Source organism: Ptychodera flava, chromosome 13, assembly GCF_041260155.1.
Source record: "Ptychodera flava strain L36383 chromosome 13, AS_Pfla_20210202, whole genome shotgun sequence".
Taxonomy (NCBI): Eukaryota; Metazoa; Hemichordata; class Enteropneusta; family Ptychoderidae; genus Ptychodera; species Ptychodera flava.
This window is the reverse complement of record NC_091940.1, coordinates 24,753,790-24,770,612: the sequence shown is the minus strand read 5'-3', so window position 1 is coordinate 24,770,612 and position 16,823 is coordinate 24,753,790. Positions and strand designations below refer to the sequence as shown.

Genomic DNA, 16,823 nt, shown 5'->3' with positions numbered 1-16,823 from the left:
AAGGGTCAGAAATCTGAAAGACCGCGCACATGGCGCATTTCCCCCCTTTTTATTGGGCGATACAGGTGCGTGTAAAGGTACAATGTTGGTCTTGGGTATGTCATGTAGGTCATTTACCCCACACTCATCATGACCTGAGTTCAATCAGTCTAGAACATTCCCAAGGTCACTGCCCTTGATGACCTCACAACCTTGAATTCAATTAGTCATGTTTGGAATGTTCTGGAAAGTTGATTAGTTGTGTAAGGGAGATAATTTTAGAACAGTAATTAGCATGTCAATAAAAGTTCTAGATTGTTCTTACATGCCTTTATAAAAGGGACGTGCACAGCTTCCAGTCAGACTTTGGGATCGTGTCTCTTGTGTGTTACTAAACTCCAGCAGTAGTCATTCTCAAGACTTTTCAAGACCTTCACTGTCAACGCTGGATTTATACTGTGGTCTTTGTGCAGCTTCAAGCCTGCAAGCCAAAGGACTGTTCATTCATCCAACTGACTGTTACAACTCTGAGACTGGAGCTTTGCCGTCCCAGCTGAGATAAGTAGTCTGTACACTTTTAAAGCTTGTACTCTGTCCCTAACTTAGCAATTAGTTTTGTTTTCGTAATAAATTTTGTTTAAACGGAAACTGCTGAGTTCACCCTTTTGTTCGTTTTCTCTGCACGTAACAAATTGGGGGCTTGTCCGGGAGACGAATATTTTGAGCCGTTTGACAACATTTTGACAGCCTTTTCAAAACTACTGTATACTTTGAACTCAGCGAAATTTAATCATGGCGGCATTTAAACCAGAGGAAATGGATGACCTTGATCAGGACACATTTGATTCCCTCAGAAAAGACGACCTCATAACACTGGCCAATTTCCTTAAAGTAGAAGTCAAAAGATCTATGCGCAAGAGGGAAATACAGTACCGTATTGCCAAACATCTAGTTGATTTAGGCCAATTTGAGGAATCCACCCTGAAAGATTATGAGCCCGAGTCTACCTCTGAACTCAGAAAATTAGAATAGAATTGCAGACAAATTTGGAGATCAAGAAACTAGAATTACAAATGGAAAAAGAGAGACAGGCATTAGAAAAAGAAAAAATACAAATGCAATTAGAAATGGAAGAAAGACAGAGAGAGAAAGATAGGCAGGAAAGATTAGAAATGAAACGTTTGGAGCTTGGACAGTCAGGAAAATTCTTCCCTTCAGACAAGTTTGACATCACTAAGCATTTCAGGTTAGTTCCCCCTTTCCAAGAAAAGGATGTTGATAAATATTTCCTTCATTTTGAGAAAATTGCTCAGAGTCTGAGTTGGCCTAAGGAGTCCTGGTCTATGCTTTTGCAGAGTGCTTTGGTGGGTAAAGCCAGAGAAATTTACATTCAGTTGTCAGTAGAGCAGGCTTCAAATTATGATTCTGTGAAGGAATTAATTCTCAAGGGTTATGAGTTGGTGCCTGAAGCGTACCGTCAGAAATTTAGGGATTGTGAGAAGGCGAAAGACCAAACTTATGTTGAATTTGCTCGAACAAAAGAACAACTGTTTGATCGCTGGTGTTCTTCTGAAAAGGTCAGTCAGAATTATGACAATTACGACAACTTGTTTTGATTGAGGAATTTAAAAGGTGCATCCGGAGTGACATCAAGACGTTTATCAATGAACAAAAGGCAGATACATTAGAGGTTGCTGCACGTTTGGCCGATGATTATTCATTGACCCACAAATCTTCATTTCTCAGCAAACCATCCCAGTCCTTTTCATACAGAAACAATGCAGGTAAATTTAACTCCTCCTTTTCATCCAAGAATTTTTCAAAGGACAGTAGGAAATCAAATGACAACAGTTCACAGAGTTCAAGTAATACTCCCACATCATCAGATCCCAAGTCTCAATCTCCTTCTGACAAACAGTTTGGTACACTTTCTTGTAATTATTGTAAGAAAGACGGCCATTTAATGTCAGAGTGTTTCAAATTGAAAAGAAAACGTGAAGGTCAAAGTGGTCAAAGTGGATCTAAGCCAACCGGCTTTATTTCTTCATCAACTCAATTAGAGTCTAATAATGTGTGTAACACATTTGTCTGAGGTTAAACCCCTCTTATCCCCAATTAATGAGGTCAAGGTCAATTCTTCTCAAGATAGCATTATGGGTATTTTCGAACCATTTATTCACGATGGTTTTATATCACTTTCTAGTGATTTTTCTTCCGCTACCCCTGTCAAAATTTTAAGAGATACCGGGGCTTCCCAGTCTCTTTTGTTGGCAGATACCCTGCCGTTTTCTGAAAAGTCATTTTCAGGTTCTAAAGTTCTTATTAAGGGGGTAGATTGTAATGACTACATTCCTGTTCCTCTCCACAATGTCTATTTGTCTTCGGACTTTGTTTCTGGACCTGTGGCTTTAGGTATTAGGCCTTTTTTGCCTTTTGAAGGGATTCACCTTCTTCTTGGAAACGACCTTGCTGGGGACAAGGTCATTACTAATCCACTTGTGACTGATAATCCTAGTTTAGAGCAGGATCCAGAGCCAATTGAACAAGAGATACCCGATTTATTTCCTTCATGTGCCATTACTCGAGCCATGTCAAAGAAAACTTCCGAGAATCAAAATACTCTCAAAAATAATGTCACAGATGTTGACTTAAATGACACCTTTCTCAGTCAGGTGTTTGACACGGATCATTCCGTTATCCCTCGTGGATTTGAAACTTCCAGTAAAACTTCTGCTGACCAAAGTCAGACATTTTCTAGATCAAATCTCATTGCAGAACAACACAAAGACCCAGATATTTTGTGTTTGTTTGACAGGGTAGATGATGAAGATAAAACTTCAGATAGCTCTGTTTCCTATTATACAAAATCTGGTATTCTCATGCGTAAATGGAGACCTCCAGATGTCTTGGTTGATGACGACTGGGCTATAAAACATCAAATTGTGGTTCCAAAGCCCTATCGTGCTGAAATATTGCGCCTGGCCCATGAAACGCCCTGGGCTGGTCATTTGGGAGTAAGGAAAACTTATCATAAAATTCTCAGTCACTTTTATTGGCCTAATCTCAGGCAGGATGTAACACATTTCTGTAAAACTTGTCACACATGTCAGATGGTAGGAAAGCCGAATCAGACCATTCCAAAGGCCCCTTTACAGCCAATTCCTGCATTTCAAGAACCATTTAGTAGGATTCTAATAGACTGTGTTGGGCCCCTACCAAAAACAAGATCAGGAAATGAGTACATGTTGACAATTATGTGTACATCAACTCGGTTCCCCGAAGCCATACCACTGAGAAATATAAAGACAAAGACTATAGTGAAAGCTTTAGTCAAATTTTTCACTTTATTTGGCCTCCCTAAATGTGTCCAGTCCGATCAAGGCTCCAACTTTATGTCTGGTATTTTTCAACAAGTAATGGATCAGCTAGGCATTAAACAGTATAGGTCATCCGCCTATCATCCAGAAAGTCAGGGTGCTCTTGAGCGATTTCATCAAACTTTGAAAAACATGATTAGGACCTACTGTTTTGACACAGAGAAGCAGTGGGATGAAGGAATTCATTTTCTGCTCTTTGCTGTTAGAGAGTCAATTCAAGAGTCTCTTGGTTTTAGCCCATTTGAGCTTGTATTTGGACATACAGTCCGTGGCCCACTTAAGCTCGTTAAAGAGAAATTCCTGTCTGACGACGATGATTGTCTGAATATTTTGCAATATGTGTCAGATTTTCGTACAAAACTCTCTAAAGCATGTGAATTAGCAGAGAAAATCTTGAGTCATCTCAGCAGTCAATGAAAACCAAATATGATAAAAGCACCTCAAAACGGAAGTTTGAACCAGGTCAAAAAGTTCTTGTTCTACTTCCAATTCCTGGCAAACCACTCCATGCTCGTTACTTTGGGCCATACCTAATTGATAAGAAATTGAGTGATTTAAATTACATCATAATAACACCTGACAGGCGAAAACAAAAACAGCTATGTCACATAAATATGCTTAAGCCATATTTGGATAGGGATAATCCTACTATAACTCAGCCTGTCAGTGCAGTCAGTTCAAACCATTATGAAGATAGTGATACTGAAACTGACTTAAGTGAAAATACTCTAAACTCAAAGCTGGGCTCGGTCAAGCTTCAGAACTCAGAAATCCTGGAGAAGCTGGAGTCTACAAAGTTGGCACACCTCCAGCCAGAACAACAACAACAGGTGAAAGAACTGCTCCACGAATATAAACACCTGTTTCAAGATGTTCCAACGAGGACAAACGTCATCTATCACGACGTTGATGTTGGGGACAGTACGCCTGTAAAACAACATCCATACAGACTAAATCCAACAAAAGCGAAATATCTCCAGGAAGAAGTCAAATACCTGCTGGACAATGACTTTATTGAACCCAGTAAAAGTAACTGGAGTTCGCCGTGCATACTTGTTCCCAAATCAGATCACAGTTATCGTATGTGCACGGACTTTAGGAAGGTCAACGCTTTAACAAAGACAGACACTTTCCCAATCCCGAGGATTGATGACTGCATCGACCGAGTGGGAAAAGCCAAGTATGTGACAAAATTTGACCTACTGAAGGGATTTTGGCAAGTCCCTCTGACGGATCGTGCTCGTGAAATATCCGCCTTTGTTACACCAGACGGATTGTTCCAGTACAAGGTGATGCCATTCGGAATGAAGAACTCTCCGGCAACGTTCCAACGGATGATCAACGACGTCATATCCGGGCTAGACGGGTGTGCAGCTTACGTTGACGACGTCATCCTGTATAGTGACACCTGGGAGGAACACATCAAGCTCATGCGAAAGTTCTTTGAGAGACTGAGCAAAGCAATGTTGACTGTCAACCTTGCCAAATCTGAGTTTGGTTGGGCAAGGGTAACTTACCTCGGACATACTGTAGGACAGGGTGAGGTAAAACCTGTTGATGCCAAAATCAGTGCCATTTCAAGTTTTCCCATACCAAACTGCAAACGACAACTGATGCGCTTTCTCGGTATGGCTGGTTACTACAGAAAATTCTGTCCAAATTTCTCCACAATTACTGAGCCTTTGACTAACTTACTTAAAAAGAAAGTAAAGTTCGTTTGGTCAGAGCAATGCCAACAGGCATTTGATACACTTAAAGCCATACTGCAAAGTGCCCCAGTGTTGTCTGCACCAGATTTCACTTTGCCATTCAAATTAGCTGTAGATGCTAGTGATACGGCTGCTGGTGCTGTTTTATTGCAAGAGGATAGTCATGGTGTAGATCATCCTGTTTGCTATTTTTCACGCAAATTTAACAAATCCCAGAGAAACTACTCTACAATTGAAAAAGAGTGTTTATCTTTGATATTAGCTTTACAGCATTTTGAAGTTTATGTTACTTCTTCAAATCAGCCAATAGTGGTTTATATTGATCACAACCCTCTTGTTTTTCTGCAGAAATTTAAAGGCAAAAATCAGAGATTGCTAAGATGGAGTTTAATGTTACAGGAGTTTAATCTTGACATTAGACATATCAAAGGCAGAGACAATTTAATTGCAGACTGTCTCTCTCGTATTTAGAACTTATTGTTGTTCACACTTTTAAGATTACATTTGTAAAAGAAAGATTTTTCATTGAAAAATTTTCTTTTTTGAAGAGGGGGTGTGTCATGTAGGTCATTTACCCCACACTCATCATGACCTGAGTTCAATCAGTCTAGAACATTCCCAAGGTCACTGCCCTTGATGACCTCACAACCTTGAATTCAATTAGTCATGTTTGGAATGTTCTGGAAAGTTGATTAGTTGTGTAAGGGAGATAATTTTAGAACAGTAATTAGCATGTCAATAAAAGGTTCTAGATTGTTCTTACATGCCTTTATAAAAGGGACGTGCACAGCTTCCAGTCAGACTTTTGGGATTGTGTCTCTTGTGTGTTACTAAACTCCAGCAGTAGTCATTCTCAAGACTTTTCAAGACCTTCACTGTCAACGCTGGATTATACTGTGGTCTTTGTGCAGCTTCAAGCCTGCAAGCCAAAGGACTGTTCATTCATCCAACTGACTGTTACAACTCTGAGACTGGAGCTTTGCCGTCCCAGCTGAGATAAGTAGTCTGTACACTTTTAAAGCTTGTACTCTGTCCCTAACTTAGCAATTAGTTTTGTTTTCGTAATAAATTTTGTTTAAACGGAAACTGCTGAGTTCACCCTTTTGTTCGTTTTCTCTGCACGTAACAAATAACAAGCCCTCTAATTGACAGATATCAAGCTCATTCAGTTCTTAAGCTAAAACTCGCGATTGTAAGAATACAATTTGGAAACCAACTTTTGACGATATTGATATTAATTTTATTGTATGTATGTATGTATGTATGTATGTATGTATGTATGTATGTATGTATGTATGTATGTATGTATGTATGTATGCATGTATGCATGCATGCATGCATGCATGTATGCATGTATGTATGTATGTATGTATGTATGTATGTATGTGTGTATGTATGTATGTATGTGTTTGTATCTATCAATCAATCAATCAATCGATCTTTCTATCCATCCATCCATCCATCTATCTATCTATCTATCTATCTATCTATCTATCTATCTATCTATCTATCTATCTATCTGTCTGTTTAACAATATATAAGGCATATGGAAATAAGATCTCTTTCCCACAGCTGTGGCAGAAACTCATCCCAATAATACAGACCAAGACCAATGTGGTGAGAAACATCAGTCGGTGAACCAAGGAAATGGTGACTAACAATTAACTCATCACAAAAGGCACTGGACTGACATAGGAGCATTCCAAGATTGCGAAACTAAGCTGTCTTGAAGATCAAAACACAATTCTATAAAAAATCCTCTCCGGAAGATGGAAGATCAAAGCATACCTTCTGAAGGTATAAAGCAAGGACGTTTCGGCTTTCAGATGGGGACACCTGCGTATCATGCGATGACTGGTAGAGGGACGCATAAACCAAATCCTGCAAATCGGAAAAAGCAACACATTACGAAATCTAGTCAGAGAACGCCAAACGAAGACTACAGTTCAGGTCTTGAGAATAAACCAAAAACTCAAACATTTGAGGACAGACGGCCATTCAGTTATCCAAATTTGGATAAGCTATATGATAAGGATCCAAAAGAAGTGGTCCTCTTCCTTTGCCAAGAGACAAGAGCATTTCGCCGACAATTAGATGAATCACACATGACAAAGGATTATTTCCTTCTTCTATTGAGAGTGTTGGCTAGAGCAAGCATCTGCGAAACGGTGCCTCAGAGTGTAATCCACGTGATAAACACACTGAATGGAAGTAATTTCTTTACTCAACACGTCACACCTCGCTTGGCCAACTTACTGGTCGAAATGACACTTGGAACTTTCAATAGTCGATCAGAGGCTTTAATACGATATGCACTTACCTTAATCAAGTGCACCATGACGCGCACGCCTAGCAGATTTCTAGAAATGTCCCCATTGGTCAGTCTGTTGGACACAATACTACAATCTTCAAGACAGAATGGCATAGACCTTGATGATGAGATTCTGGAAGATCTGGATGAACTGCAAGAGCAAGTAAATTCTGAGATTGAAAAAGTCCGTACTGGGCAGAAGAAACTGCAGAAAAGAGGAGACTACACTGAAGACGTATCCGGAGAAACAAATGAACCACCAAACAACTTTAGATATATTGCTGTATTTCCTGGCTTTGCTGACATCATGACCAATATTGAACCTTTCTTGCGTCCAAATATCCCAAAGGGTGCATTCAGAGATGCAGATCATTACCTAGATGTCCAATTTCGACTTTTAAGGGAAGATTTCATAGCTCCAATGCGTGACGGAATTACAAAGTACTTGAACAACCAGAGTTTACCAAAGGAAGAAAGAGTGAGGGTAACAGACATTCGGACCTACGAAAGCGTAAAAATTCGGAAGCCTGTATGCCACGGAGCAGAAGGCATATGTCATGTTGTCACATTTCAAAATTCTAACTTGAAAAATGTTCGATGGTCTACCAGTAAACGCCTTCTGTATGGATCATTGGTATGCCTGTCAAAGAACAATTTCAAGACCATAATGTTTGCAACAGTAGCAAAGAGAGATGTCAGTGACCTTGAACAGGGGATGACAACACTAAGGTTTCAAACTGTAGATGAAGCCCTTGACGAGTCTACCTCTGAGTCTTTCACTATGATTGAGTCAGCAGCCTTTTTTGAAGCCTATCGGTATGTGCTCGAAGGGCTGCAAGAGCTTAATGGCGATTCACTGCCATTCAGCAAACACATTGTCTACTGTGAGAATGATGTATCACCGCCAAACTATCTAAGAGAGCAAAATACAGCCTACTATGACATAAGTTGCCTCCTGACAGATGCAGATGAGGAAATTCGCCAAAGTTGTACGAATCTCCCGATTTTGGAGCTTGACAAATGGCCCTCAGGAAATGCTATGAGCCTTGACGACTCACAATTGAAAGCATTGCAAACTGCATTAACAAGGGAACTTGTAGTCATTCAAGGACCACCAGGTACCGGAAAGACGTACATTGGTTTAAAAATGGTCGATGTTCTGTTGAACAATCACAAGCGAGAGTCTGATATGACAGGCTTTGGAGAAATGGTAGAGACGGCAAACCTTCCGATTTTAGTCGTATGTTACACCAATCATGCTCTTGATCAATTTCTTGAGGGAATTACCAGCTTTGTAGATGACGGCATCGTTCGAGTTGGAAGTAGAAGTAAGAGTGAGAAGCTCGAAAGATTCCAAATTGCAAACAAAAGACGAAAGGGGACTGGCAGATGCATTTATGAAATGATGAGAGAAATAGAAAAAGAAATAAAGAATGATGTGGAAGACGACGGCAAGATGCAGAAGACTTTTAATGAAGAAGAAATACTTTCTGCGATGCCCGAATCCCATAAAACTAGCCTCCTACAAAGTTGCAGTGACCAAGGAGTCATCAAGGCATGGTTGCTTGAGAAGATAAAAGAAATGGGAGAAGAAGATCTTACATTACAATCAAAGTCTGATGGAGTCGAAACAAGAGTCAACATCGAGCAGTTGACAGAGGATATGGAAGCCAGGGCAACTGTCCCAAAATCGAAGTTGAAGGTCAAGGTGAATTCATCAATGAGCTTCGTACAATTGACACTGAAGGAACAGTTGAGCACTCTGTGGAGTCTGAATTTTCTGGAAATGATTCAAGTGCAATGATGGGCAGTAAAGTGAATGAGATAAATTTGTCGAAGATACTTGACAGTGTGAAAAATGAAGTCCCTAGTGAAACGGGTGACGGATTCCAAGAAGATAAAAGAAATACCAAAAAGAGAAAAAAGAAATTGAAACACCAGTTTGACATGCTCGTGCGAAACACAGAGGCGATGAGTGAAGAAGAGGCCTTAAAAATCAATGATGTCTGGTCCCTCAACCTACACAAACGTTGGCAGCTGTACTACTACTGGGTGAGCCAAGCGAAACCATTGAGAGCTATTAGAATGCGGCATAATATAAGTCAATATGAGAGACTTGCATTGCAACTGAAGGAAACACACGAAGAAGAAGACTTAAAATTACTGAAAGATGCCCAGGTTATTGGAATGACAACAACTGGAGCTGCTAAATATCGCTCCATACTGAAGCAAATAAATCCCAAAATTGTGATCATAGAAGAGGCAGCGGAGGTGCTTGAATCTCATATTATCACAACTATCACTCCTGAGTGTGAGCACTTAATTCTGATTGGCGACCACCAACAGCTTCGTCCAAATCCGACAGTCTACGAGCTTGCTAAGTCATACAATCTAGATATTTCTCTTTTCGAAAGAATGATCAACAATGGTTTACACTTTGAAAAGCTACGCCTTCAGCACCGTATGAGACCAGAGATAGCAGCACCTATGAAACATATCTATGAGAATTTGCAAAACCATGACAGTGTGAAAATCTATGAAAGTGTCAGAGGTGTTGGAAAGAACATATTCTTTATCAACCACCAAGAAGACGAAGAACTTATGGAGGATATAAGAAGTCGTTCAAACACCCATGAAGCCACATATCTCGTGGCCCTGTGTAAATATCTGCTTCAACAAGGATATAGGCCATCACAGATAACCATACTGACTATGTATACAGCCCAGTTGATCGAACTTCACCGGTTGATGCCAAAGGATGTGTTCAGTGGTGTTCGGGTATGTCCAGTTGACAATTTTCAAGGTGAAGAAAATGATATCATTCTGTTATCACTAGTAAGAAGTAATCAGGAAGGAAGCATTGGGTTTTTAAATATCTCTAATCGAGTGTGTGTTGCCCTTAGCAGAGCGCGCATGGGGTTTTACTGCATAGGAAACTTTCAGCTGCTATCACAAAAGAACAAACTTTGGCGTAAAATAACGGCAGATCTACAGACAAGTGGAAACATAGGTAGCTCTCTGAAACTATTCTGCAGAAACCATCCTGAAACTATGGTAAATTGTTCCAAAAGTGATGACTTCAAAGCAGTTCCTAATGGAGGTTGTGAAGCCCTGTGCGGATATAGATTGCCTTGTGATCATATGTGCAAACAACATTGTCATCCATGTGACTTAGATCATGAAGAATACATGTGCGAAGAACCTTGTGAGCACTTGTGTGAACGAGGACACAAGTGCCCCTTACCTTGCCATGAAGTATGTGGAGATTGCAAAAGTGAAATGATAAAAATAATCCCAATGTGTGGTCATAATCAACTTGTGCCATGTTACAAAGATGCAAGCACAGTTTCCTGTCAGGAACCTTGTTTAAAGCAACTTTATTGTGGTCATCAGTGTGACAAACAGTGCTATGAACCATGTCCCTCTCAATGTGAGAAACTGGTTGAAAAGGAGGTTGGAGTCTGTGGACACAAACAAATGATGGCATGCCATGAAGATCCTCTCAGTTACAAATGTAAAATGTCTTGTAGCAAGGTTCTTATGTGTGGCCATCCTTGCCCAAATAATTGTGGGGAACCTTGTGCGGACAAGTGTTGTGTTCAAGTTCTACATGACGATTGGCCATGCCACCATAATTACGAGGGACCATGCTGGATGACCGCTGCTGAATGTCCAATGCCATGTCAGAGTACTCTAGAATGCGGGCATTACTGTAAAAGCAAATGTGGGCAATGCGAAAATGGAAAATTTCACGTCCCGTGCAAAATGCCATGTGAAAGGCTACTTTCATGTAGTCACAAATGCAACAATCTGTGCCATGAGGAGTGCCATACTACTTGTATGGAGACTGTGTCCAAAACGTTTGAATCCTGTGGTCATGCAGTCAAAATAAAATGCTGTGAAAGGATGATATTATGTCCTCACGCCTGTAGAGCCCCTCTATCATGTGATCACAGGTGCACTGGCAAGTGTGGTGTCTGTCGATCAATTGGAAGTCACAATATTTGTACCCAGAAATGTTGTCGCAAGCTTGTTTGTGGACATACCTGTTTGAAGCCATGTTACCAAACCTGTGGTCCTTGCGAAATGAACCACAACCAGTTATGTGAGCACAGAACTCGTGGAAAGCTGTGTCTTCTCAACTGTGTCTGGAGTTGCAGTCATCATCAATGTCTAAAGCGATGTTATGAGCCTTGCGACAGACAAAGATGTAATGAACCATGTAACGCAAGGCTGTCATGTGGCCGCGACCACAAGTGTACTGGTCTGTGTGGAGAGGGTTGTCCGAGTGTGTGCAGGTCTTGCAACAGGGACCAGGTAGTAGCAGCTGCATCCTTCTTTGGGAGAAAATACACGAAGAAGAGTCGGTTTGTTCAGCTTTATTGCGGCCATTTGTTCGAAGTCAGAGATCTTGATCGTCACATGGCACCTACTCTATCCCGCAACAGAGTCTACCCAGTAGGTATGAAAACCTGCCCGAAATGCAAAAAGAGTATCCTGACATGCACTCGTTATAAGACGTTGATCAAACAAAATTACAATGACATTACAGCAGTGATTAAAAGGTTAAAGTATGCGAATGAAGACATATACGTCCCCTCTGCAAAAGCAAATATCAGGTATCTGGTCAGAGCCATTATTTCACTCGATCAACGAGAATTATTCCTGAACAGAGTGGAAGAAGCTGCCAGCCTGAGTGAAATGGCCCGCATTGAGTATAGCATCATACGTTACAGAGACATTGCAACAGTGAAGTGTATGCTGCAGAGTGTCCTATCTGCCATGGAGAAGCACAAATCTGAAGAGTCATACCTGGTGAATTCATTTCCTCCTTCATTTGAAAATGACGTTAAGAGGATTGTTGAAGAAATGGACCAACAAATGGCGAACGCTTATTCACCTGTATACAGTCACTCATCGCCATCAGAAAGTGAAATGAGAGGTTGTTATAATTACGCTTTCTTCCGCCTCCATGAGCACAATAATCCGATCCCGCCGGAACCAGCTGATGGGCTCTATTCACTGAAAATGTTGAAGAATCTACAGCGAAAACATCCACAGGTTCTATCAACAATGATCATCCCTTCAACATTTGATGTGTCATCAATTTCATATCGTAGCTGGGCTAGTGGCGACTGGTTCAAGTGCACCAATGGTCATGTATTCTATTATCCCTTGACATCAGTGGCTCAAAGAGACATGGTACCGCAATGCTGTGAATGTTTCAATCAGGATATTGGCCAAGAATAGGTGAGAGAATACTTTTCTTGTAGCATACGGAATATCTGAAACGGTATTTATGATTATTCGCACTACAAGCTAAACCTTTAAAGTGGAAGGAAAAAGAATATGCCAGAAATGTACCGCGCATCTTGATATATCAGTTTATTAAAATATATATAATAACATGACATAATCGGTTTTTTTTTCAACCAGATTGGTCAAAGTCATAAGCATTCGCGAATAATATAGTTTTGTAATGATGTTCCTTTTATGTTCATTGAAGATCAGTTAGATATTAACGGGTCAAATAGGTGAAACTTACTACCCAATCGTGCTAATTTGCAAAAGGTTCGTTAAAATATATACATTCGAGACCGCCACGTTGTGGGTGTTGTACTTGGAATGACACCAAAATCGACAACTTCGGGGCGGTTTAAACCTTACAGAGATCAAATTTAACTATTTTCTTATCAGTCTGATATAAATGTTTATTTTTCAGATCTAACATACTGTACTCAAAAATCACATTCGTGTTTTGTCTATTTTATGCGTATGGTCGCCTTCTTTTAATGAAAACTGAAGTGTTGACGAAAATTCAAAAAAATAGATTTAGTTTTAAGGAGTGGAAGTATTTGCTGTACCCTTAAATGTGTTCCGAGGTTCAGTTTAATTACATTGCAATAATTGAAGTTATTCTTGATTTTGTATAGCAAAGACATTCATTAGTTCTTATCGTCTGTGAGTAAATGACATTCATACTTTTACCTTTTGTAGAAAATTGGAGGATTACTTACCGTGATACCAATACCCCAGGGAAGTATATATTTAACGAGCGATCCGAATAATACTGATTTCAAACTTTCTCGAAATATAAGTGGCTTCGAACGATGTTGATAAGTTTCGCGCCAACGTTACAGCAAGAAGCAACACAGAATGAATGACGATGAGACATTTGCTCATGGGACACTGTCGCGTCCAAACAAGCAGTTACCCGGTGTGTGAGACTAAACGGCAATAATACTAAATGAAAAGTCTTCATGTTCCGCCGGTTTCTGACTTATCATTGTTTATGCAAAAATACATATGTTCTTTTTATGTCAAGGAGAACAACATTGTATATTTAGATTATTTAATTCAGATTCCACATTGTACTGAATGGACACTTTTACACCCACAACAATTATGTAGTTAGGCAATGAGATGTTTTTGTGAAGAGAGTTGTGATTTTTCTCATTGCGATAATCGGGTTCTGTCATTCTAATAACCGTTTTAAGACGCTTTATACCTTGAAATTAGGTACTAGTAATTATTTACGAACCCACTGTTCAGGAGAATGGTAATCCATAACTCATCTTTTTCATTTATAAACATTATTGCAAGTGTAGATTGTAATTTCGATGTACATTTCAGAAGTGCTATTGTTTTGGAGTTTTCCTATACAGGCATTTGAGTATAGAAATGTTGATTTAACATAGTATGTTTATCTACTTCAATTGGCACGAAGACCCCCTTGGTATGTTCTTCATTTTTATAATTTAACAGCGTATCAGATCATATGGCAAATAACATTTTCTGAGTTAAGGTAGACATATATTCGAACTCTCAATAATTTTATAGTTCTCTTCTGGTCTGCTGATCGTTGAAGCCCACTCCATTGTGATTCTCTTTGATTAGGGTAAGCTTTTACCGTCTTCATTTTGTAAAATTATAAAAAACCTTTTTCGCCATAGAGTTAATACAGAGATGTCGGCCATTTTGAATGGCAAATATCGCTAAATGTAAGGTAATTGGTTATTCTAGAACCAAAATTTGCATTGTGAACCCTGACTTTTATTCTTACTTTAAGAGAACTGTTGAAAATTTTATTGAGGAGAGTTTCAATCCAGCGTAATATGCTGATATACCTATACATTGGTTGTGATGTGGATAAAATAGTATTAACCCTTTGAGCGCCAAATTCAACTTTTGCCGCCTGTATAAAATGTACCCCTGTCAATTTTTTTCAGATTTTTGCCAAAATTTTGACAGGAAATTGTAGCCAATGAAATGTGATGGCCATTGGGTTCAAAATTATCACAAAATTTACAGAAAAATTCATAAAAATTGGTGAAATATTGCACTAAAATTTTAGTGGTAAAAATTACAGCACTCAAGGGTTAAATCCTGTGTAAATCGAGGTTCGTCATGGTGTACATGATATACAGGATATACAGAATATATATGCATTGACGCAAATGGATGTTAAGGTATACAACTCTGTGACGAAGTTCAGCAGCAATAGAATTTGATGTAAATGATACTTAGATGGTGCACTGTCGTTGTTTATCATGACAAGCATATACTACAAAAATTGTAGTGACGACAGTTTGCTGATTAGGTGTAATTGTTGATGTTTGTGTGTACACAATTTTGAATGTAAATCATATGATTGTAGTCATAAAATGAACAAAGTTACTCTTCTTTGATAAAATTGTAGGACATGAATTTGTGAAAACTAATTTGATGACTGGCAGATCTTTTCATTCTTCACATTAAGCGACTTTTCAACGACGTCGGCTTGTTGTAATTTTAGCCAAAATATACATAAATGCTTTATAGTGTAACAAGATTTTTTTTGGCATTGCTGTAGAAAAGAGATTGTAATTTTTATTGGAAAGTTGCATGAACAAAACGTGCGGCAAACTTTTTTATGCTGTCGGCAGACCTTCAAAACTGCATTTTCTAATTGTTGTAAATTAAAGTTAATTTCACTACTGAAGTTCCGTTTGGAAACAAAGAAGTAAGAACAGGAAGGTCACTTTCATTAAATACAAACAAAACATGTTTACTATCAGTAATAGTCATGCCTTTGCCACAACGTAGCGGACACTCGAGTAAGACAAAGGAGAACCATAGTTTTGGCTAAAACAAGCCTAGACATTGGAACTTTCTTTCACAGGTATCACATTCACATAGGAACGACAGAGTGCTACTGATATGCGCTAGAACTACTTCAAAGAATTCATGAATTATAGTAAGCATCTTCTATGCCTCAATATTTCAGCATGAATATGTAAATCTAATAAAGTATATCAGATTTTACCTGTTATTCAATGTACTAAGTTTCTCACATTTAAACTTTTTAAAACTTTGATTTGCTTCATGTTAAGTATTCTCTATTTCTAGCTACTGAATTTCGTCTATCTTAAAGCTAAGCTTTGATGTGTAGCGTTAGACTTGCCGATCTAGATTATTTCTGGTTTTAGTTACGCTTCAAATAAACCTTTCACCATCAGCTACAACTTTCCGGCATCCCTGTACATTGATTCAATTTGGAACCTCTCACCAAGAACATAGATAAGTTATCAAATGTACACAAACGCGATAACAACAGATTTATCCTATCGATGAAATATTCCAAATGTTCGACTCTTGCAATTTTGAGGATTTAATCCAGATCCATTCCAGATTTACCCCTTCACCTTACAAAATATCGAAGTCATGAAATCTTAACTGCTAAGTTTCAGCCTCTGCACGTTGTTTTCATCCTAAACTTTGTAATGTCTATAATGGACTTACGGTCGAACTCCGAACTTTGGATCACCTAGATCCGGTTGTCACTTATGGATGTTTTATATAAGCATAGAATATAATGTCAACATGCTCTGTAACAGCTGAGCCGAGCATTGATATTAATCTCATTTCTACAACACCGATTGTAGGCACAAACACAAACACACACACACACACACACACACACACACACACACACACACACACACACACACATAAGAAAAACGTAGTCAGTGCAGGATTTTTCTAGTGAAGTGCAATCTGACCATAAGTAACTCTTATTACCTTGCCCTCATTATGTAACGATGAAAAACTGTTATTCATACATGAAAGATTTTGCCGCTTATCTGTATGTGAACAAAGTCCTTAAGGAATATGAAAGTTTCCCCCCAGGAAACATCTTTCTGCGAGAACTCCTACTTACCTGTCACTATTACTTTTGGGTTATCTCATTTGCTGCCTTCCAGAACGAGGCAAAAATTTAAATACACGTGATCTCATCCCAGGCGGAAACCGCCATGAGATTCCATATTCAAACAGTTCTCAACCTCCATAATAGACTATCAAATAGTGGGGAGGAGGGAGGGAGGAGTGACAGGTAAGTAGGAGTTCTGCAGAAAGATGTTTCCTGGGGGGAAACTTTCATTCTGCTTCATCCTCCTACTTACCTGT

General features: G+C 39.2%; 1 pseudogene; it reads left to right on the top strand.

Annotated features, from left to right (window-relative positions):
* The first annotated feature begins 6,580 nt into the window (after positions 1 to 6,580).
* LOC139147908 (NFX1-type zinc finger-containing protein 1-like) lies at positions 6,581 to 15,880 on the top strand (annotated as a pseudogene).
* The last annotated feature ends 943 nt before the right edge of the window (positions 15,881 to 16,823 follow it).